The 25532-nt window shown below is 40.8% G+C and overlaps 1 protein-coding gene across 25 annotated transcripts in view; it reads left to right on the top strand.

Moving 5' to 3' along the window:
* DTNA (dystrobrevin alpha) overlaps positions 1-25532 on the top strand; it is a 451122-nt gene that overhangs the window by 210557 nt on the left and 215033 nt on the right. The window contains exon 3 of one of the 25 annotated variants that reach the window (XM_059880979.1): positions 14008-14115. The exons of 20 other annotated variants lie outside the window; for them this stretch is intronic. The gene's annotated coding sequence lies outside the window, so the exon portion shown is untranslated. Of the gene's footprint in view, positions 1-14007; positions 14116-23424; positions 23662-25532 lie in introns of those variants that run through there. 4 more of the 25 variants (XM_024984386.2, XM_024984387.2, XM_024984391.2 and 1 more) reach the window with 4 other exon arrangements.

Genomic DNA, 25532 nt, shown 5'->3' with positions numbered 1-25532 from the left:
CCTGGAGGAGGGCATGGCAATCCACTCCAGGATTCTTGCCTGGAGAATCCCATGGACAGAAGAGCCTGGCGGGCTACAGTCCATGGGATCACAGAAGAGTCAGACACGACTTAGCAACTGAACACAGAGGCTCAACAGACCCCTTGAGTCTCTGCACCTCCCTTTGTTCCTCCTCAGTTGACCTTTGCTAATACGGGAATGATCTGCCTTCTCTAAGCCATGCTCTTTGTTTTATTCACTTATTTGTTTGGCTGTGTCAGGTCTTAGTTGCAGCATGAAGGATGCAGCATACAGGATCTTTCCTTGTGGTGTAGTCTCTATAAATGTGGTACGCAGGCTCCAGAGTATGTGTGTGTGTGTGCGTGTGGAGAAGGGGGGCTCAGTAGTTGTGGTGGACGGGCTTGGTTGCTCCTTGGCATATGTGATCTTAGTTGCCCGATCAGGGATTGAACCACGTCCCTGCATCGCAAGACAATTTCTTAACCACTGGACCACCAGGGAAGTCCCAAAGCCATGGTCTTCATGCCTTCACTTTTGCTTACGATGGTTTTTCTGTCTAGATGTTCCTTGCATCCACACCCCTCTCCAAATCCTCCTTATCCATAAGCACATATGCACTCTTCAGAGACTTGGAATATCCTAGTTATCTTTCAAGATCCACCACCTCTGTTGCTGTTAAACATGTTCCGTGAAGTCATTGATGAACTCCTCCTGGCTCAACTACTGTCAGTCCTGTCTCTGAATTCAGGTAACCCTTTGGGCCATATCTAAGAGATAAGTGCCTATTACAGACATAAGAAAGAAAAGCCATCTCATTCAATCCCTCATAGTCTGGTGTGATTTCTTTTGTTACCTTTGAAACGTTCATCAAGGACAAGTGCCAAGGTTTTTGGTTAATCTTTGAATCTTCTTTGTCAAGTTCAGAGTAGTCTTTCTGGTTTTGAATGAAGTATGAAGGGTCACATTTTGAGATGTTTAGGTTTTTTGTGTGGTGAAGAGTCTAATACTACATCCAGCCATTATAACAAAAGGAACGCTCCATCAGTAAAAGGGGACCTTGCAGGGAGGATCTGTTCCATTCTGTGTTGTTTGTCGTTGTTTAGTTGCTCAGTCGTGTCTGACTCTTTTGTGACTCTGGACTGTAACCCGCCAGGCTCCTCTGTCCATGGGATTTCCCAGGCAAGAATACTGGAGTGGGTTGCCATTTCCTTCTCCAGGCGATCTTCCTGACCCAGGGATGGAACCCACGTCTCCTGCATTGGCAGGCAGATTCTTCACCACTGAGTCACCAGGGAAGCCAGTACCATTCTATGCCAAGCACCAAAACAGATGCTCCACAAATATTATCTTATTTAATTTTCATAACAACCTTTCAATGTAGCTATTATCTCCCTCTTTATTTAGATAAAAACTAGGATCCCAAGAGTTAAGATAAATTGCTAATGTCATATTTCTGGTAAGTAACAGAACAAGAATGTTGTCATATCTTTCGACTGCAGCAAACTGCCTTTGTAAAAGAGCTTTCCAATTTAATCCTATAAGAGGAATATATTTGTAACACAACATGAGAGTTTTCTATTTAAAATATTTCCTGAGAGTAAGCTATTTGTAAGTCCACACATTTTTTTTTTCATAGCAAGTAAGTTTATGTTTAGGTCGATGCTAAAATTAGCACTATTTCTGTTCAACTAGAGTTTAAAAGATATAGCACCTTGTGGTTCTGAAACCTATTTATGCAAAAACATCATTTATTGATGTGAGCATAAGCTTGGAAATGATGTCTAAAGCTGTAGACTGATAGAATTCTGGGGCTAAGTGGTATCCAGAATCAACACTAGAGCTGGGGACTTTTTAAGGCAAGGATTTCTCTTTTTTTCTCCTTAATAACACTTATGAAATGAATATTTATAACTAATTATGAAACAGTTTGTTTTGGATGTGAAATAAAAAATTTCTCTAGACACAGTGACGCTGTTAGCACTTCTTAAGAGAGTACATAAACTTGTTCTGGATTTTTTAAATCACACGATTCAAATACCATGTATAAGAATAAGAACTGATATAAAATAAAACTCTAAGTTTTCAAAAAGAGAAAGACAATTATCTCATGATTATCACTTGTATGTGGAATCTGAAAAACTGATACAAGTGAACTTATCTATAAAACAGAAATAGACTCAGACATAGAAAACAAATTCATGGTTACTAAAGGTGGGATAAACTAGGAGTTGGGATTAACAGATACATGCTACTATAGATAACATAGGTAAACAATGAGGACCTACTGTGTAGCACAGGGAACTGTATTCAGTGTCTTATAATAACCTATAAAATTTAAAAACATTTTTTGCTCAGTCATGTCGGACTCTTTCTGTCCCCATGGACTGTAGCCCTCCAGGCTCCTCTGTCCATGGAATTCTCCAGGCAAGAATACTGGAGTGGGTAGCCATTCCCTTCTCTAGGAGATCTTCCTCACCCAGGGATGGAACTCAGGTCTCCTGCATTGCAGGCAGATTCTTTACAGTCTGAGCCACTAGAATAACTTACAATGGAAAAAGAATTTGGAAAAGGTGTATAGGTATTCAGACTTCCCAGGTGGCTCAGTGGTAACGAACCCACCTGCCAGTGAAGAAAGATGCAGGAAATGTGGGTTCAATCCCTGGGTCGGGATTTCCAGTATAAGAATACTGAAAAATTCCATGGACAGAGGAGTCTGTCAGGCTACAGCCCATGGGGTCAGAAAGAGTTGGACTCAACTGACTCTGCATGGTTGTATATGTATTCGTATACATGTATACGTAGCTAAACCACTTTGCTGTATACCTGAAACTAATACAACATTGTAAACCAGCTATACTCAATTTTTTTTAAAGAAAAGCAACCTTCTGACTTCATTTTAAATGTAAAAATCAGTATCCAGAGACGTATTCTTTTCTTTTGTGAAAAATCCTAATGATTCTTGTGCCCCTTTTATACCTATAATGATCATTCATTTGTTTTTAAGTACATATTACATACCTCTTATGTGTTGCAAAGAGTCGGACATGACTGAAGTAGCTTAGCACATACTGTAAAACAGTGCAATCAAAAGTACTTTATATATGAAAACAATGAATACATGCCTGTGTCTTTGGTTTACCACTGTTTTATGGATAACAACATTTCAGAAGTGAAAAAGAAGTTTGTAAAAATATGAGCATATATGTGTGTCGATCTTTGAGTAAGATAAATACCTTAGAAAAAATAATAATTCTGTTCACTTTCCCAGATTATGTCCCTCCCTGTTGGGTGATCTTTTCTTGGTTTATTTCTTCTCTGTTTCCCCAGAAGATTGCAGAATGCTATTATCCTTACATAAGTATGGTTTGAGGAATTGTGATCATCACAAGAATGGATGAAACAGTATTTTCCTATCAAAAATCTAAGGGTTACGATGTTTATGGAAGTTAATAATAATGTACTTTAATGTGAGAATATTCTTATGAGTGGTTGTTTATTATTTTAGCTTGTATTTTAACCATCAATTGATTTTTTATAACTTTCAAAACCTGACTTCTAAATCTGTACAGAGTTTATTTTAGCAAAATCTGAAACTGTGAACCTGAAATTCATCATCAAAGCAGATGAATAAGGTAGTTCTTTATTCTGTCAATTCCTAACAATTCTGTAACTGTGAGCTAGAAATTTTACTGTTTATGTACAAACACTTGCCATAATCTTCCAATTCTACATGCATAGATAAGTAACATGGCTGTCTTTTTCTAAGAACGTGTTTTTATTATATCATTCCTTCCTAATATATAACAACTCCTAGTCTCCCATGGTTTCCCTCCTGACATTGAATTTCTTCCCAGAGTAGTAGTATCCACAAAAGGAACATCTGGAGAGAGAAAAAAATCTTATCTCTATCCATTTTAGACTACATTCTTTTTCTTTATATCAAAGTATATTTATTTACAATGTGTTAATTTCTGGTGTTCAGCAAAGTGACTCAATTGCACACATATATCCATTCTTTTTTATATTCTTTCCCTTTATGATTTACCCCAGGATCCTGAGTATTGTTCCCTGCGCTATACTGTAGGACCTTGCTGTTTATCCATTGTGTATGTGATAGCTTGCATCTACTAATCACAGATTCCCAGTCCATCCCTCCCCCACTGGCCTTCCCTCTTGGCACCCACAAGTCTTTCTCTACATCTGTGAGTCTGTTTCTGTTTTATAATAGGATCATTTGTGCCATATTTTAGATTCCACATATAAGTGATATCATATGCTGTTTGCAGATAAGACTTCATCCTCACTGTTTATCCATAGCAAATGAGCCTCTTACGATCTCAGTTCAGTAGACTCCCTGGTTTAGCCCCCTCCCCCAACTCATATGCCTCCTACACAGCCAACAGTGCCACCTTGAGTAATACCAAGCATGCCACCACCTCAATCCCTGCCACATTCCCCAGCACTTTGAATTGTCTCTTGGCATGAAGCATTTGCAGGTTTCCCAGGTGGCTCAGTTGGTAAAGAATCCACCTACAATACGGGAGACCTGGGTTCGATCCCTGGGTTAGGAAGATCCCCTGGAGGACGGCATGGCAACCCTCTCCAGTATTCCCTTGCCTGGAGAATCCCCATAGACAACGGAGCCTGGTGGGCTACAGTCAGTGGGGTTGCAAAGAGTTGGACATGACTGAGCAACTAAGCACAGCACATGAAGCAGTTGTAGATATTGGGCACAATGATTAAATAACCCAATGTGGAAACGTTCTTGTTTGCTCCTGGCATCTCCCTTCCTATAGTACAAGGAGTGAAAGGGCCTGAGAAGCAGGGTTTATAAATCCCAGTCCTAAACTGAGTTCTAACAGGAATTTCTCCTTCCAATGAAAAGGACTTCTCTGAGATTTTCCATATCTTCCTGCTCGAGGCTGTGTTGTGCAGTGCTGTCCCCTGTAAACACAAAGGCTTTTCAGGAAAAGAGTATTGACCCACTTTCTGAAAGATGGGAAAGGCCCTCCCCATGTTTTGTCTTACCTAATAACAAAGGTAATCGTCCAGCTCAGCTCATGAATGCCTGCTCATTAAAATATGAAAATCCCTTTCTTACTCACATGTAGAATTCATGAAGCATGAATACTAACTGCCCTGAGCTGCGGTTGCCTGGAAACCAGTGGAGGTGTGTCCAAAAGTCTGAAGAGCATGAATGAATAACTGAACCATTGACATCAGTTTCAGTTGGGTGATCCACACCTTAATTCTGTACAGGCATTTCCACTGGACTGACGGAACAATAGCTTTCTCAGAAGTAGCTCCTTAAATCTTGTAAATGAGAATTAACATTTAACATAAGGTTCCTCTCTGTGGTCTGACAGGGGTTCAGAGACTGACCATAGAGGCAAAGAGACTGGATCTTTGATGTAGTTTTACAGAGTATAAGAATTAAATGTCTACTAGGACTCACACTGTCATACAGCTTTTCCCCAAATACTTATGATCGTATTTGATCAGTTGTGGAGGGAGTTATTTCAGCATTTATTTCATTCTTCGATAGCATTACTTTTTGTTCAAGTTGAATTGTTAAGGATTCTGATACATTTCTCTGCCTTTTGAAAGGCCATTGTTTTAAAAAGCAACGTAGAAGCAAAGGAAACACAGGTCACATAAGAGGACTTTTAACTGGTTGGTGAAATTAACCTGTAAAATAAAATATGCCTGATACATTTTGAAGGAAACACCACAAAGAACTTGAAGGGCATCCACATAACAGCATTCTGTTCTAACTGGGCAGCTTGATTGTAAGCCTGGGGACCCAAAATCCTAGGATAAAACACTGTCCCCTCTTATTTTACTCAGTGAAAGGGAAAGGGGGCAATACATTTCTATGAAGACAGTGATGACTATACAATTGTGTTGAAAGCAAAATTAACATGAATTTTTAAGGGGAAAAATAAAACATCAAAGAAGTGCCAGCACTGGAAAGTGATTCTGCTATCAGATCCCACTCTCATGTTCTATCATTACTTCACCTTCCTGTGTCCATCAAGAGGGAATTTTGAAATGTACCAGGAAAGATACGTACTTCAGTTCTTGGAAAGAAGGATGATCTCTTTTTTACTTAAATAGGAAGAATCTGCCTGCAAGGCAGGAGACCTGGGTTTGATCCCTGGGTCCGGAAGATCCCCTGGAGAAGGAAATGGCCACCCACTCCAGTGTTCTTGCCTGGAGAATTCCATGGACAGAGAAACCTGATGGTTATATAGTCCATGGGGTCGCAAAGAGTAAGACAAGACCTAGTAACTAAACCACCAGGAAAAAACACTAGTAATAACAAAGCCATTTGTGTGGACTCTGTCTTAAATGTAGACAGGTTAGAAAATGTTCTACCTCTGTTTTTTAAGGGGTGTGCAAAGACCTGCCCACCTGACTCTACAGCTGTGGTTCTCAGCCAGGGGCATGGGGGTGTGGAGGGCTATTAGCACCTAGTGAGTGGAATCCAGGTTGTAGCTAAACATCCTACAATGCTTAAAACAGTCTCCTAAAGGAAAGAACTTATCTACCCCCAAATGTTAATAGTGTCAAGACTGACAAATCCTGCTCTAAATATTAAGAGCCACTTTGAACTGTGTACTGGGCTTCACATGATGTACTTTTCATATGTTACCTATCCCACTGCAGTACTCTTGCCTGGAAAATCCCATGGACAGAGGAGCCTGGTAGGTTGCAGTCCATGGGGTCACTGAGGGTCAGACACGACTGAGCGACTTCACTTTCACTTTTCACTTTCATGCATTGGAGGAAGAAACGGCAACCCACTCCAGTGCTCTTGCCTGGAGAATCCCAGGGACAGGGGAGCCTGGTGGGCTGCCGTCTATGGGGTCGCACAGAGTCGGACATGACTGAAGCGACTTAGCAGCAGCCACAGCAGCAGTATCATCCTCATTTTTAGATGGTGAAACTGAGCCTCAGAAGGTTGAGTATCTTGCTCAAGGCAATGCAGTCAGCAAGGAGTGGACCCTAAATTCAAAGTAGGTGAGACTCCAAAGACCTGCTGCTCTCAGGACACTGTGCTCCCCTGTTCAAAAAGACCTATCTCAGCTGCCTTTCAAAGAAGGCAATGGCACCCCACTCCAGCATTCTTGCCTGGAAAATCCCATGGGCAGAGGAGCCTGGTAGGCTGCAGTCCATGGGGTCGCTAAGAGTCGGACATGACTGACGACTTCACTTTCACTTTTCACTCTTCACTTTCATGCATTGGAGAAGGAAATGGCAGCCCACTCCAGTGTTCTTGCCTGGAGAATCCCAGGGATGGGGGAGCCTGGTGGGCTGCCATCTATGGGGTTGCACAGAGTCGGACACGACTGAAGCGACTTAGCAGCAGCAGCAGCAGCAGCTGCCTTTGTGCTCCTTGAAACTGAGTGTCTAGAGGGTCCCTGTTATAACACACGTGTGTCATCTGGGCAGGCTGATCATGGTTGTCTGTCCATCCCCAGAGTCTAGATTGAATTGATCAGGTTCTAGAGATGTCAACTGGAAAAGAGGAGACGATGTTGTTAAAAGGGGAGAGACAAAAGGCTCTGGAGAAATTTCACTTTTCAAAGTATCTTTGGAAGATAACTTTGGAGGGGAAGATGGGATCCCAGGCAGAACTTGGCGTATAGCAAAGGCCAAATGTGCGCCATATAGATCAGACGATATGAAATATCGCCTGAGGAAGCAAGCATGTCATTCTAAAGGAGACGACAGGCTGGCTGTCATCTGTTGTCGAAGCTCCCTGGCCTCCCCCTCAGTGAGTCTGAGCTACCGGAAGAGGAAGGGCAGCCGTTAACGGCCGGGGCAGGGCAGCACCTACCGCACCCGCCCAACCTCCCTCCCCGGGAAATGTCAATAACTGCTAGTCAGGAAGTGAACAACTTACTTGAGCCAACACTCAGCGTAAAAAGGACCCCATCATCTACAGCATGTGAAAAGAACGTGACCTGACTCATAGTTCCGTCCACCTGCTCCTTCACCCCACCTGGCATCCCTTCTAGGGACAGCTGGCTGAGTCCGGCCCCTCTTCCAGTTCTTCTTGGGCATTGACTCACCGATCACTTGGCCTGTGTCCCAGCCACACAGCATCGCTTACCGTTTTCCTCACCCACCAAGTTTTTCACTTCTCCCTCTGAGTCTCTTTTCTGGGTGAAGAGACCTTTCCCAGAAACTCCCTTTTTTAGTTTCCTAGGGCTATTCTAACAAATGACTGCCAACTAGCTAGCTGAAGACAACAGAAACTTATTCACTCGTAGCTCTGGAGGAGAGAAGTCTGACGCCAAGGTGCTGGCAGAGCCAGGCTCCCTCGGGTCTCTAGGGAAGAATCCTGCTGGGCCTCTTCCTAACTTCCGGTGGCTCCTGCAGTCATTGGCATTCCTTGGCTTGTAGCCGTGGGACTGCAATGTCTACCTCCATCTTTAAATGGCCTTCTTCATGTGTGTGGCTCTCTCTCCATCCTTTCCTCTGTTTAAGAGGATACCAATTGTCAGATGTAGGGCCCGCCCACTCCAGTAGGACCTCATCTTAGTCTTCAACTCATTACACCCGCGAAGATTCTATTTCCAAATAAGGTCACATTCTGTTTCTGGGGAAATGTGATATTTTGAGGGACATTACTTTTATAAGTCAGAGTTCTGAACCAACAAGATATAAAAGAGATTTATTATAAGGACTTGGCTGACACAATTATGGAGGCTAAGTCCTCTAATCTATAGTCCAAACGCCTGAGAACCAGGAGAGACAGTGGAATAAGTTTTGTGTCTCAGCTTGAAGACCATCAGCAAGAGAGAGAAGATCCTCTTGCCTTCTATTTAGGCCTCAACAGGTTGCATGAGACTCACCCACAGTGAGAAGGGCAATCTGCTTCACTAAATTTACCAACTCAAGAGTTAAGCTCATCTGGAATCACTCTTCTGCAAGAATAATGTTGAGTGAAAAAAGCTGAGCACTTCACAGCCTAGTCAAGTTGACACATGAAATCACTCGTCACACTACTCAGTTCACTACTGAGGGACATACCTCAGGGATATTGTGGGTTCAGTTCTAGACCACCACTGTAAAGCAAATAGCCCAATAAAGTGAGTCATGTGAAATTTTTGGTTTCCCAGTACATATAAAAGTTATGTTTCTACTGTACTGTAGTCTAAGTATGTAATAGCATGATATCTTTAAAACCCATGTACAAACCTTAACTTAAAAGTATCACTTCTCCATTTCTAAACAATACCAGCCGTCCTCTGAGTCTTCAGCAAGTCATAGTATTAAGGTCCAAGATCACTAGTCACACATCACCCATAGCAAACATAATGATAATGAAAAAGTTTGAAGTATTGCAGGAATTACCAAAATGTGATACAGAGACACAAAGTGAGCAAATGCTGTTGGGAATAAATGGCATTTCTAGACTTGCTTGACTCAAGGTTGCCACAAATTGAGCAATTTATAAAAAATACAATAGAATGAGGTATGCCTATACATGGCTTCCAAGGTGGCTCAGTGGTAAAGAATCCGCCTGCCAATGCAGGAGATGCTGAAGATGTGGGTTCAATCCCTGGGTCAGGAAGATGCCCGAAGAGGAAATGGCAGTAACCCACTCCAGTGTTCCTGCCTGGAAAATGCCATGGAAGGAGGAGCCTGCCAGGCTAAAGTCCTTGGGGTCACAAAGAGTCAGACACAGCTTAGCGACTGAGTACGCACACACATGTGCCTATACACTCCTCCCCACCCTCAGCAGATTTTTCTTCATGTTTTACTGGCATCCCTGGCCAGGGGGTTGCAATAGCAGTGATGGACTTAGACATTTCTATGAGACCTGCAGAGTAGCCACAGACAACAACCCTGCCCACAGAGAAAAATAGAAGAATGGCTATTAGGTAGGGAAACAACAAATCTGTTAAATTTTCATAGATTTTGTGAAACAGATCCATCCATATTAGTTTATGCCTTGTAGTTGCAAGGGACAAAAGAATCTCTTCAGGCTAGCTTGACACACGGGGAGTCAGACTTCAGAAAGGGTAGGTTCAAAGATTATGCTCAGCACCTTGTCTCTTTCCCCTTTTTTCAGCTGTTTTCCTCCAGTGTTGGATTAATAGTTAAGGAGGCTCTACCCAACCAATGATGAAGAAAGCCACTGGCACCTCCCAGCATATGTAATCTGCCCAGCCATAGTCACAGAGAAAAGAACTGGATGCTGTTTCCCACATGACTTTGATTGGCTCTGCTTGGGTCACATCAGTATTCCTACTAAACTTCTTATTTATTTATAGCCAGGAAAAATCCCTCCGTTTGACCTCAGGCAGCCACTTCTTAGATGATCACTGGAGCTAGTTACTCGGAAACTGAGCCCCTTCCACAATCAGAAAGTAAGGCATCCCACTCTCCAAACACCACACCCCACCCTTCTAGCTATTTTTCTCTGATCTCCACATTTGCATTTCTCTTTGTTCATTGCAGGGACTTTTGGTCCTAGTTATTTTTTTTTAAGTAGTTCTTTTAACTAAATTAATTTATTTTTAATTGAAGAATAGTTGCTTTGGAGTATTGCATTGGTATCTACCAAACATCAACATGAATCAGCCATAGGTTTTCCCATGTCCCCTCCCTAGTTCTTTCATCCCAACAAAAAGTCCCCAGCTGTCTTTATTTCTCTCCTTTCTTGCCCAGATTCCATGCTCCAGCCCTTGTACCAGTTGCTCTTGGGGGTACTTTCAACACCATTGCACAGTCTTATCTCCCATCACATCCACTAGACAAAGCAGGGCCATGGATGAGCCCACTCCACTGGCTGATCTAAGCTTTCCCTTGCTTGTTGAGCTTTGTTGCACATCACACAACTGACCATGCTGGTGTTGTTCTAGACTCATGATCACTGCTTCACACGTGCTTGCGGCCATCCCTGACTATCCTAGTACTTTTACAGACAATTTACTCTCCTACCCTCCAAAAGGACTAGTTCATTTTTCTTCACTTGCATCAAACCTTTTCTTTATTCTTCATTGGTAGCCAGCAAACTTGCTTATTCGAAGCAAGAAAATAGAAGCTACTAGATTGAAACTTCCTCTTTCTCTTCCCAAACTTGCAAGCATCCCTCCACCTGCACCTTCAGTTCCTTCTTCCCTCACATCATGTGGACGCTTCTTTCCACGTGTCCTCTGAACCTCATCCCCTTTTACTATCTTCAGGACTGAGTACGTTAAATCAGTCATTTTCTGACCTTACCATCAGTCTCTGACTTTAGGGGGCCACTCTCCTCAGCCTGTAAATATTTTCTGCAATCTCCTGTATTTGAAATACTCTGTTGACTGTGTTTGTTTCCATTGCTACCCTACTTCTGCTCCCCAACAAATCTTTCTCCCAAAAAAATTGTTTGGAGCGGCTGACTTCACTTCCTCATCCTCAGCTTCCCCTGAAAAGGGTCTTATTAAGATCATTCTTATCTTCATATTCTAAAGCTAATGAATGCTTCTTCCATTATCATCTGAACCTCTAAGAAGCTTTCAATTCAAAGACCACTGCTTCTTTCCTGGAAAACTCCCCTGTTTTAGCCTCCATTGAAAGCTACTCACAGGTTTCCCCCTACCTCCCTGACCCCTCTGTCTGGGGGAGGAAGCTTGGGCTACTTCTCCAGGTATGATCTCCTTTCACCAGAGCTTTTAAAACATTGCTTTGCACCTACAACTGCCACCTGTACATTTCCATCCATTCCTTTTCTTCAGAGCTCCAGGTATATATAGACACAACATTCCTGACATCACTGCTTTAAGTCTCAGAGGCACCTCAAATTCAACACTTTCCTGCACACATGCCTTGCCCCACTCTGCTTGCCCTCCGCATGCTCCTGCATCTTATCAGTGGCACCTCCTTCTATTTTATTTTAAACACCAAAAACATTTTTGGGGGGTACAGCTGATTAACAATGTTGTGATGGTTTCAGGCGAACAGTGCAGGGACTTAGCCATACATATACATGAATCCATTCTCCCCAACCCCCTCCCATCCAGGCTGGCACGTAACACTAAGCAGAGTTCCATGTGCTATATAAGTTTTTGTTGCTCATCCATCCTCCTTTTATTTTAGAATGTGGGGAGTTCTCCTCTACACCCTATTCTCACTCATCCTCCCACATTCAGTCTATGAAAGGCTCCTATCAGTTCTACCTCAAGAACATATTTCCAATGTGTCCATGTCTCAGTGTCTCCACTGTCTGCGTTTTAGTCCAGAGTCACCAGTCAGCCCCCAGACTGCATTCACTTCATCCACTCTTGCCCCTCTCCTATCCCTTCTCCACACTGAAGCCAGGGTTTCTTTTAAAAATTAAAATTATATTACTTTACTCTCATGTTTTGAGTCCTCCCAAAGCTTCCCACTGCACTGAGGATAAATTACAGAAGCCCCTGATATGTCCCACAAAGCCCCAGTCCCTTACCAACCTTTTCATGCCCTGACCTTCTGCCCCTTCTGTGGAAAGCTCCAGCCACACTGGTCTCACTGTATTTGTGGAACACATCAGGTTCTGACTGCCTTGGGGGCCTCACCTTGCTCTTCTCTTTGCCAGAAAGGCCTCCTCCTCATTCTCCATGGGCTTTGTCTCAAATGTTCTTTTCTCAGAGAGGTCTGAGGTAACACCAGATCACTGCAGAGAGACCATTCTTTCCTCTTACCCTGTTCTAAGCTTGGACGTGGTCTTAATCACTGTGGGACTCACTGTGAAACTGAGAACCATTCTCAGAGCTTTCCTGAAGTCCTGATGATAACAGGGAGATAAGCCAGATATTAGAGCGAATTATCAGCACAATTATACCTTTGACCATAGTCACATCCATCAAAAGAGGTCCTATCTTGCCTCCATCCTCCTGGGTCATCACCATGTATTAGAACCTGCGTCCCCTTCAGGTAGGAGTTTCCTTTGACCTCGACCTTGTTCCCGGAGCCCAGAACTCCAACACTTTTTCTTTCTGGATTTAGTCTTCAAACCCTTCCCCATTCCAGAAATAACACATCATTTTCTAGTTCTACCACCTATAATGAACACAGAATTTTTGAGTGACTTAGTTTCTCCTATCTTTACCATTATCTTCTAGACCAGGCAATATGTAACCAAATACTTAGTTGCTCAGTTATTTCCGACTCTTTGCAACCCCAAGGATGGTAGCCTGCTAGGCTCCTCTGTTCATGGGATTCTCCAGGCAAGAATACTGGAGTGAGTTGCCATTCCCCTCTCCAGAGGATCTTATTGACCCAGGGATTGAACCCGGGTCTCCTACACTGCAAGCAGATTCTTTACTGTCTGAGCGACCAGAGAAGCCCATGTATAACCAACAGGCCCAGAAAAAGTCATCAAGTCTGTGTGTGGAATATGGCTATATGTTTAAAAAGTAACAATCCATTTTAAAAATCAGGCTGTCCATTGTATAACTGAATCACTTTGCTGTACTCAGAAATTAATACAACATTGTAAATCAACTATACTTCAGTAAAGTACATTTTTAAAAATCAGCTGTATATTTACATAGAGAGAGACACAAATAGGTAAATCAAAGAACATTACCTGTGGTTGGTGGGACTGTAAGTGATTAGAAAATATTTTTGCTTACTTTTATTTTTTAAATTGGTCTACAGTGTTTACCAAAGATATCATAAAGCCTGAAATAGATAAAGCAAATGTGTTTGTGTTGAATGCTTTGGATATTATTGCCCATGACATTGTGCATGGGCAATCTGAACCCTCCTATACCATCATACTTGTAGCAATAATATCCAAAGGAGCTAATATGTAAATTCGGGTTTCTCTCTGCATGATGTGTGTGTTTAGGAGCCTATAAACACGTAATTGTGTCTTCACTGCGATGTCAAGGGTCTTTACATGTATAACAAATATTAGTGACTAATATCCTCCCAAAACACTTTCCTCTGATGAACGGTGTAGGATGCTAGTGCCCCTCTGCTTCGTGTTACTTATATGCCATCATTTTGATATTAAATCAGGAGGTCCTTCCTGAAGTCTCACCTGGCAAAGGCAGACTGTGTTGCCTTCAGTAATAAAGGGAGAACACCTGCTCACCATTATTTACACGCAGATATCGTTTCAAACGCGTAAGTGCCTCCCTCTCAGGCTTTTATGCCACTTCCCTTCCTGTGCATTGTTCACCTTCGTATAATGAATGGTTTCTCCAGTTTCTCCGTTTCACGTGTCACTCTGAGGCTGTAAAGGGAATGCAGTGACCTGATGAACTGACCAGTGTGAGGTGTGGGCTGAGGATAATCCCTCCCAGATGGGCTCCAGTGACCCCCTGGGTATCACATACATACACCTCTGAACTGTCAGATGGATGGCCCCTGCCAATGTGGCATTTGCCACCACAGTCACCCAGAAGGGTCCAAAGCACCTGATATCTTTATGTTATGGGTCAGTTTATACAAAATGTGTTTAACAAGCCAATGAACCTTTCCCCTCATTCCAATCATAGAGTTCATTCGAGTCTGTATATAGAATGGGACTTCCCTGTAGCTCAGATAGTACAAAATCTCCCTGCAATGCAGGAGACCCTGGTTCTATCTCTGAGTTGGGAAGAGCCTCTGGAGAAGGGAGTGGCTACCCACTCCAGTATTCTTGGCTGGAGAATCCCATGGACAGAGGAGCCTGACGGGCTACAGTCCATGGGGTTACAAAGAGTCAGGTTCAACTGGGCGACTAAAACTAAATATAGAATGAAATTTCAAATATTAGTTTGTTACTCGTCTCAATTATTTCAGTTTTCTCAATAATGGTGTTTCTCTCATATCCTTTTTCTCTCACCCCCTAAGTAATTTCACTATGTTCCCTTGAATCACATTTGCTTCTCTTTTTATCTTTCCCCCAAAATCACCTTTATATCCTTTTCCAGCTGTTTCTATGTTTTCCTGAAATAATTTATTCTCTATAGTTTTGCCTTAATGCCCTAATTCCCCTCCACAACTTGCTTCATTTTCTCATCCCTTTCACTATCATTGTGGTTGTCATCAATAATTAACTTTTCCTCAATGTCACGGGTACTGGACATTCCATTTGCCTCTTGGTTTCTCCATCTCTTTACCTGTGATATATAGACACAGGCTACTTGAGAGACACTTCCTCCACCCTCCCTCTTCACCTTGCCATTGTCAGTTAGTTACTTGTCCTTTCCCAGGGACACCTGACAAAGGGAGAGAGAAACTCAATAGCTTTTATCACTCCTACATCTAATCACAGTCACTGAAAATATGCATCAGGCATCCCTCTACACACCTTTATTTTCTAACCTTTTATTTTATATTGGAGTATAACCTACTAACAATGTTGTGATAGTTTCAGGTGGACAGTAAAGGGATTCAGCCATACATATGCGTGTGTGCATGCTAAATCGCTTTAGTCATGTCCAGCTCTGTGCAACCCTATTGCACTGTAGCCCGCCAGGCTCCTCTGTCCATGGGATTCTCCAGGCAAGAATACTGGAGTGGGTTTCCATGCCCTCTTCCAGGGGATCTTCCTGACCCAGGGATCAAACTCACGTCTCCCGCGTCTCGTGCATTGGCAGGCGGGTTCTTTACCAGTAGTGCCACCTGGGAAGCTCCAGCCATACATATACATGTATCCATTCTCCCCTAAGCTCCCCTCCTATCCAGGCTGTCACATAACATTGAGCAGAGTTCCTTGTGGTATGCAGTAGGTCTTTGGTGGTTATTTTAAATATGGCAGCATGTACATGTCGATCCCAAACTCCCTATCTCTTCCCCCCATCTTTCCCCCATGACAACCATAAATGTGTTCTCTAAGTCTGTGAGTCCATTTCTGTGTTGTAGAATGTCTGCTCTGCTGATGTATTCCAAGTCCAGAACACAGAGTAGAAGAATCTGGGAAAACACACCTACTATCATTACAGCAAATGCTTTCCAAGCCTCGGACACCCTGAATGGGTCCTTTTTGCCCCTAAGTGTTCTGTTTAAACTAACCTAATTAAATTGCCTGTCTGCTTTCAAGTCAGTTAATTATATTTTCTCATATATTATATATCTACAGCTATATTTTCTTTATCCATGTTTTTATCTCTCCGTCTAGAGTATAGGTCATTTATATTTCTTTGCCTACAAATAGTACAGTGTGTGCTTTTAGAAGGCATTTATAATATTTATTAAATTAGAATAAGTCATCTGATCTTAGAACAAGTCACATGGAAGAGACTGAGAATCCATAATTTCTGTGTACTCTTGTCTTCAGACTAAGAAAATGGATTCTTTTAAGGGTGAGGTCTCAGAAATCTTCCTGTTTCCTTGACTTCCCAAATAGACTTGATTTTTGGAAATGTCTTTCCGTTTCCCTGTAGCTGAGATATAATATATCCTGTCAGATGGAGACCCCATCATGTCTGGGCAAACACACCTGAATTTGCAGGATATGGGATTGTCAAGGAGGGTGACCAGACTCATATTTCTTCCCCTTCCCTTATGAGCTTCCTGACAATCTACCATTCACACAGTCACTCAGGTTTTCTGCTCTCTTGACAAAATACAAGATCATAAAAGAACTTGGGCCCCACCAAAGAGCACTTGTACATTTTATATCAATTTGAACTCACTGATTTTATGAGTCCTCTCAACTCTCTTGGAATCCTTTTCCAGTTTGTTTTTCTCAGGACAGATTTGGATCTGGGAGACTGCTTCTTCTCAGTATCCACTCTGTTTAGCGTTCAGTGGAAAGTGGCCTCAGAGATACTGCCATGTGGCTTGACCCTGACAAAAACTAGCATCACCCACCACCAAGTAACTCCCATTCCTGACTTGGGCTCAGAGCACATTCGTGGAGTTTCACAGGTAATACCTAGGAGGGTATTGCAGACTCCGTCTACAATGCAGGAGACACAGGAGACGAGGGTTCAATCCCTGGGTCAGCAAGATCCCCTGGAGGAGGAAATGGCACCCACTCCAGTATCCCTGCTGGGAAAATCCCATGGACAGAGAAGCCTGTCAGGCTATGGTCTATGGGGTCACGATGAGTCAGACCAACTGAAGCAACTGAGCACGCATGCATACATGCACACGTGGTGAAATTACAGAAAGCAAAGCAGATCAGAAAGAACCCAAATTTCCATTCTAGCACCAGAAGAACTCATAGTAAGACTCTGAGCCAGCCCTGGCACCTCACTGAGGCTCAGTTTTCTCTTCTATAAAAGGAAGTATTATACTAAATTATATGTATGATGGTGGTGGTGGTGGTGGTTTAGTTGGTAAGTCATGTCCAACTCTTGCAACCCCATGGACTGTAGCTCGCCAGGCTCCTCTGTCCATGGGATTTTCCAGGCAAGAATACTGGAGTGGATTGCCATTTCCTTCTCCAAGTTATACGTATGGATCCTGTCAATTCTAAAATTGGATCCTTAGACTTTCTAACTTAAACCAATAATCTCCCTTCCATTCTAAGGAATCCATTCTAAGGAAATAACCCAAGATGTGATCAAAGTTTATATGCAAAGGTATATTGCTTATAATAAGAAACCTGGAAAAGACTAAAAATATACTTGACAATAAGGCATGGCTAAATCAATTCTGATACATCCAAATAGCAGAATTTTATGCAACTATCAAAAAATATTTTCAAAGAGTAGGTAATATGATTGTATGTTTATTGTACGTTTCTTTCATTAAGCAATAGAAAGCAATTTTCAACATTATCTGAGATATTTACCATGTAAATTAAAGAAATACATCAGAATATTGGTATTTGTTACTTCAGATACCTGAATTATAAGTGTTTAAGATTATTTCATAAATTGCACTTTTCAATTTCTCTACTTTGAATGTGTGATATTACTTTGTAGTGAGGAAATGGACCAGTGTAACTTTTTATTATTAAGTTTAAAAACCAAGGATGTTTTTCATTAAGGAAAAATCCAGAATATAATTATATAATTATGAATTTTAGAGAGAGATGAAAAGCACACAAACAGAAATTTGGGGATAAGTTTTCCTAAGTGAGCATGGCAAAATGATTCCAGTTTTACAAATAACTTATCTGCAGAAAACGTAGCCATTCATTTCACAGTGCTATTTAAAAAAGGAGGCATTTTCTGTGATGTGTCAACAGTAGAAAAACACAAAGGCATCCTTATTATTTATAGCTAGATTAGTACAATTCAAAGGAAGAGTACATGTTTTGAAAACATCTTAAGGGTCAAAGAGACTATCTTGATATTGGGTTATATAAATTGAAATGGCTTGCAAGAGCGTTGTTCTTTCATAAGAAATTTTCATGAGTAGAATAGATACTAATCCGATTAATATTTTTTAGGTCAGCTGCTCAGAGCAGCCCAAGAAACTCTGTGCTTGCCAAAACTATTCAATAGACCACAACCACTTTGTGGTTGCTGTTAGCAAGTTTTCTTATTTGATTTAAACCAGTGCCTGAACAATAAAGCACTTTGTGGTATTATAAAATAAGTAACAGTTTTAAAATGTGACCTGAAAAAAAATCACTCTTGTTGAAATTCAATTTGGTTTGTCTTGTTTTAATTTCATTGACGTTAACAGCCAGTTTTTTGTAACCATGCTGCTTCACCCGTTATTGACCAGAGACGTGTTAACACCACAGGCTTTCATTTCTGCAAAAATCTTTCGGTCAATAATGTGTTAATTAAAGCTTATAACCTCTGAGCCTATATTATTACCTTGAGTTTGGGAAATTAGATGCCCTCCTGTCTGAAGAGAGAGCGAGAAGCAAGTAACCCTGTAAGCTTCCTCCCAAGTCCCTGGGTCCATGGTTTAGCAAATTGACTTTCTGGAGTACAGTATTTCAATGCATGAAGTCACAAAAGCTATCTCCCTAAGTGACTGAATTCTTCATATGAAATTAAGTGGGTCACACCAGCACAGATTATGTTACAAATTTTGATCACCCTGAGTGAGACGTTAATATTTGCAAAAGGGATTTAAAACTTGGTGAAACCAAATATACCGACATCTTAAAGAGAGACAATCAAACAGGTTGTTTTAGCCCCTGACAAAGGATGTTTGCTGATCATATCGGATGCTCTAGCAGCAGTTTACATTAACTATTGGGTCAGCCAAAAAGTTTGTTCGGGTTTTTCCATAGCATCTTACCGAAAGACGCGAATGAACTTTTTGGACAACCCACTACATAAAGGATAGGCTCTTAAAACTTACACAATGGAAAAAAAGTTAGATACATAACCAATCCATATGGGGAAAAGGCACACAGTAAGGACTCCCACAGAAATGAATTATTCAAATGGTGGTCCTCTTGGTCTTGCCTTCATCAGCTGCCCGGAAGAGGATTAGCGGGTGCTGACTTCTCCAATGGACGTGCTTCCTGCTTCTTTGCCTGTTCTTATAGAATTGTGTTGTCAGGAGTCACAACACTTAAGGATTTTTCAGAGTTGTAGCAGTGCCAAAGCTATTTTAATAACCTCTACCAATTTTCTTGTAGGCCTGTTTTTTTCTAATGTTAGAGAAATCTTGCAATGTGCAACATTCATTTTTATCCTTTCTGGCAACTTCCTGCAATGAAAGTTTTTTCTCTCCTGGGTTTTTTTTTTATTAACCCCTGACTGCTGCTTTGCACTATAAGTCTTCAAAGGGATTTTGATGCTAATTTTCCAATGCAGTTGGCTTTGGTGTCAGGTAATTTCCTGAGTTAGATGACTGTGAAGAAAAACAGCTAAAAGTCTGTATTGGTGAGCAGTTTAGAGCCCTTATTACAGATCAAGGTGATATTTTCTTTTTTTAACTGTAGTATAGTTGATTTACAATGCTGTGTTCATTACTGCTGTCAGGGTAATCTTTTAAAAGCTACTGTTAATCCAACATTGGTAAATTGTTTTAAGATGAGATCTATACATATAATTTTTAGTATCAAGCTTTTTTATGATAAAAGTTCTTCATATTCCATTTTAATTTGAAAAAAATACTAATAAATAATATATAGACCATTTCTTGAGAATCCAATGTAAGTATCAAAATGAACTGCTTTCTTTACTGTGTTTTTCTTTCATATTTAAAAGATTTTTAATTGACTCCCAAGTTTAACCCTCTTCCACCCATTTTGCCCTGGGAATATGTAAAACCACTTGACTGGTTATCCCCCACCTTGTTGGTTTGTAAGTAGGAATAAGCAATCTAGATATTTTCCTGGAGTGGTCTCTATGTTCATGCTGCATCATTACCCTCTACAATGCAGAAGACCCGGGTTCAAGCCCTGGGTTGGGAAGATCCCCTGGAGAAGGAAATGGCAATCCACTCCAGTACTCTCGCCTGGAAAATCCCATGGACAGAGGAGCCTGGTAGGCTACAGTCTATGGGGTCGCAAAGAGTCGGACAGGACTGAGCGACTTCACTTTCATCTTTTCATACTAAGGAGTGCATGTGTCAGTCTGATTTAAATTAATCAACAGTTTTATCAGCAAGAGAAATTCAGGAAGGTGTCAGTGCACTTTCTCATTGTCCCTCTTGCTCAAAAATCTTTCACATTTTTACTAAAGAGTACTAGCAACCATTTGTTGAACATTTAGTTTGTTTCCAAGCTCAGTGTTTGATGCTTCCCTTGAACTATCTCATTTCATTTTCTTTTTCCATAACTCTTTAAAGTAGGAGCCTTAGAGTAACCCAGGTTTAGAGAGATTAAATGATCTATCCAAGATCACCAACTGGTGTGAGCAGGAGCCAGGTTTCACACCCATGTCTGGGTAGCTCCATGATTGATCCTCTGAAGAGCTCCCGGCTCCTGTTGCCCACTTCCATTAGTGGCATAGAATATTAAGGAAAAACCTTTGTGGACCTCATAAGGGTTTAACTAGAGGGAGAGCTTTGAGCAGAGTCCTAGAGGAGCTGAGGGCTCCTCCACGATACTAAGGTAAAACACTCATTTCCTGCTTTATCCATTCAAGAAATAGCCACTGAGCAAAATGAAAAGGCAACATGCAGATTGAGAAAAAATATTTGCAAACAATGAGACCGGTGGTGAATTTCCAAAATATACAAACAGCTCATACAACTCAATAGCAACAACAACAACAACAAAAAAAACACTAACCCAATCAAAACTGGGTAGAAAACCTAAATAGAGATTTCTCCAAAGAAAACATTCAGATATAGGTAGCCAATAGGCACATGAAAAGACACTCAATATTGCTAATTATTAGAGGAATGCAAACCAAACTATAATGAGTTACCACCATTGTACCTAGCAGTCAAAATGGGCATCATTAAAACATCTACAAATAACAAATGCTGGAGAGGGTATGGAAAAAAGGAAACCCTCGTACGCTGTTGGTGGAAATGTAAATTGTTGCAGCCACTATCAAGAACAGTATAGGGATTCCTTAAAATATTAAAGGTAGAGTTGCCATATAATCCAGCAATCCTTCTCCTGGGTGTATATCTGAAGAAAACTAACTTGAAAAGATACATGCACCCCAGTGTTCATAGCAGCAGCTGTTTACAATAGCCAGAACGTGGAAAAAACTAATGTCCATAGATGAATGGATAAAGAAGACGCTGTGTATATACAATGGAACCATAAAAAGGGAGGAAATAATGCCATTTGCAGCAACCTGGATGGGCCTAGAGGTTGTGACACTAAGTGAAATAAGTCAGAAAGAGAAAGACAAACACCATATGATATCACTTACATGTGGAATCTAAAATATGACACAATTGAACTTACTGACAGAACAGAAACAGCCTCACAGACACAGAAAGCAGTGTGGGTGCCCGAGCTGGGGGAGGGATAAATTAGGGGTTTGAGATTAGCAACTACAAACTACGACATATAAAATATGTAAACAACGAAGTCCTACTGTACAGCACAAGGAACCAGGTTCAATATCCTTCAATAAACCATAATGGGAAACAGTGTGTGTGTGTGTGTGTGTGTGTAGCTGAATCATTTTCGCTATACACCAGAAACTAACACAATATTGTAAATCAACTGTATTTTAATTTGTTCGATGGACGATACTGGATGCTTGGGGCTGGTGCACTGGGATGACCCAGAGGGATGGTATGGGGAGGGAGGAGGGAGGAGGGTTCAGGATGGGGAACACATGTATACCTGTGGCAGATTCATTTCGATATTTGGCAAAACCAGTACAATATTGTAAAGTTTAAAAATAAAATAAAATTTAAAAAAAGAAAAGAAATATACCACGACAAAAAAAAAAAAGATCAGGATTCGTGGGTATATATATAAAACAACGTGAGAGATTACAGAATGAGGTTCACATCTGAACCTAGACAACAATGTCTATTAACTACTTTTCATGAAAATTTTTCTCTTAATAAATAAAAACTACACCATAAAATTTGTAAAAAAAAAAAAAAAAAACAGAAAATAAATTGTCCCTGAGCCGTCCATTGTGCCAAAGCTGATGACTGGCGTAGAAATATGAAAAAGACACAGCTCCCTTTCCTAGGAGAGTCCATATCTAAAAAGAGAAGTTAGCCATGTAAACACAGTATTATGAAATATGAGCTAAACATGGGCAGTAAGCAAGGCCGTGGAAGCAGCAGGGTGGCAATGCAAGGCCTGAGGGACAAAGCAGTCGCTGGCGGGAGCTCAGAGCCCTGTGGTGGGTGGGAGGAACCACAGCTGAAATGAGGTGAAGCCCCAGTCACTCAGGACTCCTCCTGTCAGCCTTCCTTAAAGTACTGGGAAGAAAGCGAAGGTGATTCCTTCAATCTTAATTATGTAACCATTGGTTTGGGGGAGGGAGATCCCTGGATTGCTCAGAGTTGATATTGTGCCAACCCCCTATCTTAATATAGAGCCCCCAGATACGGTTTGCGTAATTCTAGTAGGCTCCACCACCCTAGATCCAAATCTATGAGCATTTTAAGTAGAACTGAAATCTAATCTGTTTAAATAACGGATAAACACAGGGTCTTGATGAAAAGAAAATGAAGAATGTTACCTCCCATCTCTGAGCTGTAATTAGGAGTTTCCCCTAGGAAAATACTTTGAGACTAGCCCTTCGTAGACTAATGTAGTATTTCTCAGCATCTGTTTTACTGAATCATTTCATGTATTTTTAAAAATATTTTAAAAGATGCTGTGAGATTAATGCTGCATTTCCTATTGAGTTAGTAACTGACATTTCAAAGTATTTGGTCGGCAGAAGTAGTAGATAATCATCAGTCTTTCAAGGGATTAACGGCATCTTAAAAATGCATATAGGTATTTCATTAGTTGGTTTACATTTTCTGGGAGCTCTTTTTTTCTTGCATCTTTTTACTCGTTTTTCTTTTTCTTTTCTCCTTGTCCACGAAGTTGAGTCAGCAACAGAAAGATATTCAAATTAGACTTGTCATACAGGAAAAAAAAAATCTGACTTTGTCAGGGTGGGTGGAGGGGGAAAAAGCAACTTTTTGTCAGTCTTTTGTATTTCAGCAGCTGGATTCATCGCTGCCATGGTAACGGACCACATGATGAGGTGTATTAGATTGCTGTGCGTTGAGCACAAGGGGAAGAATGAACACAGCGTTTTATTGAAGTTGAAGGTTACTTAGGAGTTTCTTCTGTGGAAGTGTGTAAGGTCAAATACTATAGCTTTCAGCATATGTAATACTTTAGAGGAAGAATTAGGGGCATGCTGCTGCATTTAACTACAAAACCAGGTAAGGTTTAATTGAATCTATGAAACTGACCTCTTACTTCTTCTGTTGCAGTGGCAGAACTTGCCGGGTGGAATTTCACTGTCACCCCCGTCCCCACCCCGACATGGACACAGGGCAAATTTCTCCCGTCTCCCCTACCCCAACTCCCCCCACCTCTGATCGCGTCTGTTTTTAATTTGAAAGTTTGGAATGTTGTGAATTTTTATAGTTCTTTGGTAGTGTGAGTGAGCGTGTATGTGCAAGTAAAAGAAAGAAAACTAGAAAGGAAGTAATAAGAATGCAATTAGCGTCTTCAGATCAGTGTAAACCAGAGTAAAGTGTTTCCTTCTTTGAAAATGGTCCACTTTTCTTAGTGGACACCTTATTAGTGGCATTAGCCCAGAGCTGCTTGTCTCTTATACTAACGGAGCCCTAGGACCAAGTTCTCCAGCCTGTTATTCACTATATTTATTCTGTCTGGACTTCTATTCCTCTTTCGTCCTATTACTACCAGCCTCATTCATCATGAAGAGTTCGGTTTTATCTATAATTTTTACATCATATTTTATATCCATTAATATTCTGTTCTTTCAGACACGGTGGTCATATGCACCTTAGAGGATTTAAAAATAGAAGTAAATATATTACAGGGAGTAGAAAATGCACTCTTTACTTAGAGGCTGGTAAAAGCAGAATGTAAACACTTCAGTGTGGCTCCGTGAAGCATCAATTCCCAGAGCATGGGCGCCTCCTCCTTGCGTTGTTTACGTATCATCCAAGCAGCTTGCTTCAAAGAGGGAGGCTTGGATATGTGCGGAGCAAGTTAAAGAAGAAAATTTATGATTTGTTTTGATTTCTTGTTTCTGCAGTTGTTTGATGTTTAGCTTTTTCATAAGACATTAAGATTTACTTTCATTTTTTAGTTAAGGGCTAACCTAGCCAACTTATCTCCTCTTAGAACAAAGTTGTCTTGGCAGCTTCAGAGACAAAACCCTGCTAAAACTAGCAGAACCCAGTATTACTCAGGGATATTCACTGGAGTGTTTTCATATAGGAGAGGTTTTAAAAAATACTTTCATAGCTAAAAGCAGTTGATTGCCACTAATTGGTGCTGATTGGGATAAAAGCCAATAAATTATGCCAAGGTTACTCTTATACCACCCTTTCTTTAAAAAGGAACACTTAGATTTTTTAAAATTTGTTTATGTTCTGTGATTTTCATTGCTATTTTCTTTTTTTTTTTTTCTAAGTCTCTCTAGTTTTCATCCATTCAGGCCATCTTCTAAATTTGAGCAAGAAGTCATAATTATTCAAAACAATTTTTTTGCCATGATTGCAAATAAGGGGAACTATTTCCATGATAACAAATATCAAAAGCATTATAATAGCACATTTGTAACATTTTTACAATGTCCAAGCTTGAATCTGAATTCTTTCTTTCCTTTTTCCCTTAGTTGCTTTGAATACAAAACAAGCTATGAGCATGTCCTCCAAAATATTTTCACAAGCCTCAGTTGTTATTACTTAAAAATAGGAAATTACTAAGAGTTGGTGAAAGATGGTACCTGGTAAAATATTTTAAAGCGTGAAATTCTCAATACTGGCAATATCTGAGATAGAAAGAGGGGGAGAGAGAGAGAGACAGAAAACATAAGAAAAGAAAAATAGACAAAAGATAAAGGTAAAAGTGTGAATGATCTCTTAATCAAGCTTTCTTCTTTCCTTCAGTATAGGTTAAACCTTTATATAAAAAGGAAGAGAGACAATATAGTGGGAATGAGGTGAAATTAGCAAAAAGTACTATCATTCCACTATTCCATGTTTCAAGTCCTTGGTAAGGCATGGATAGTTTCTTTCTATTAACTGAAATGAAAACAAATTCCTCTAATTGG

The sequence above is a fragment of the Bos taurus genome, chromosome 24 (assembly GCF_002263795.3).
Source record: "Bos taurus isolate L1 Dominette 01449 registration number 42190680 breed Hereford chromosome 24, ARS-UCD2.0, whole genome shotgun sequence".
NCBI lineage: Eukaryota > Metazoa > Chordata > Mammalia > Artiodactyla > Bovidae > Bos > Bos taurus.
Note: the sequence above shows the minus strand (reverse complement) of the source record. Positions and strands in the feature narration are given on the sequence as shown.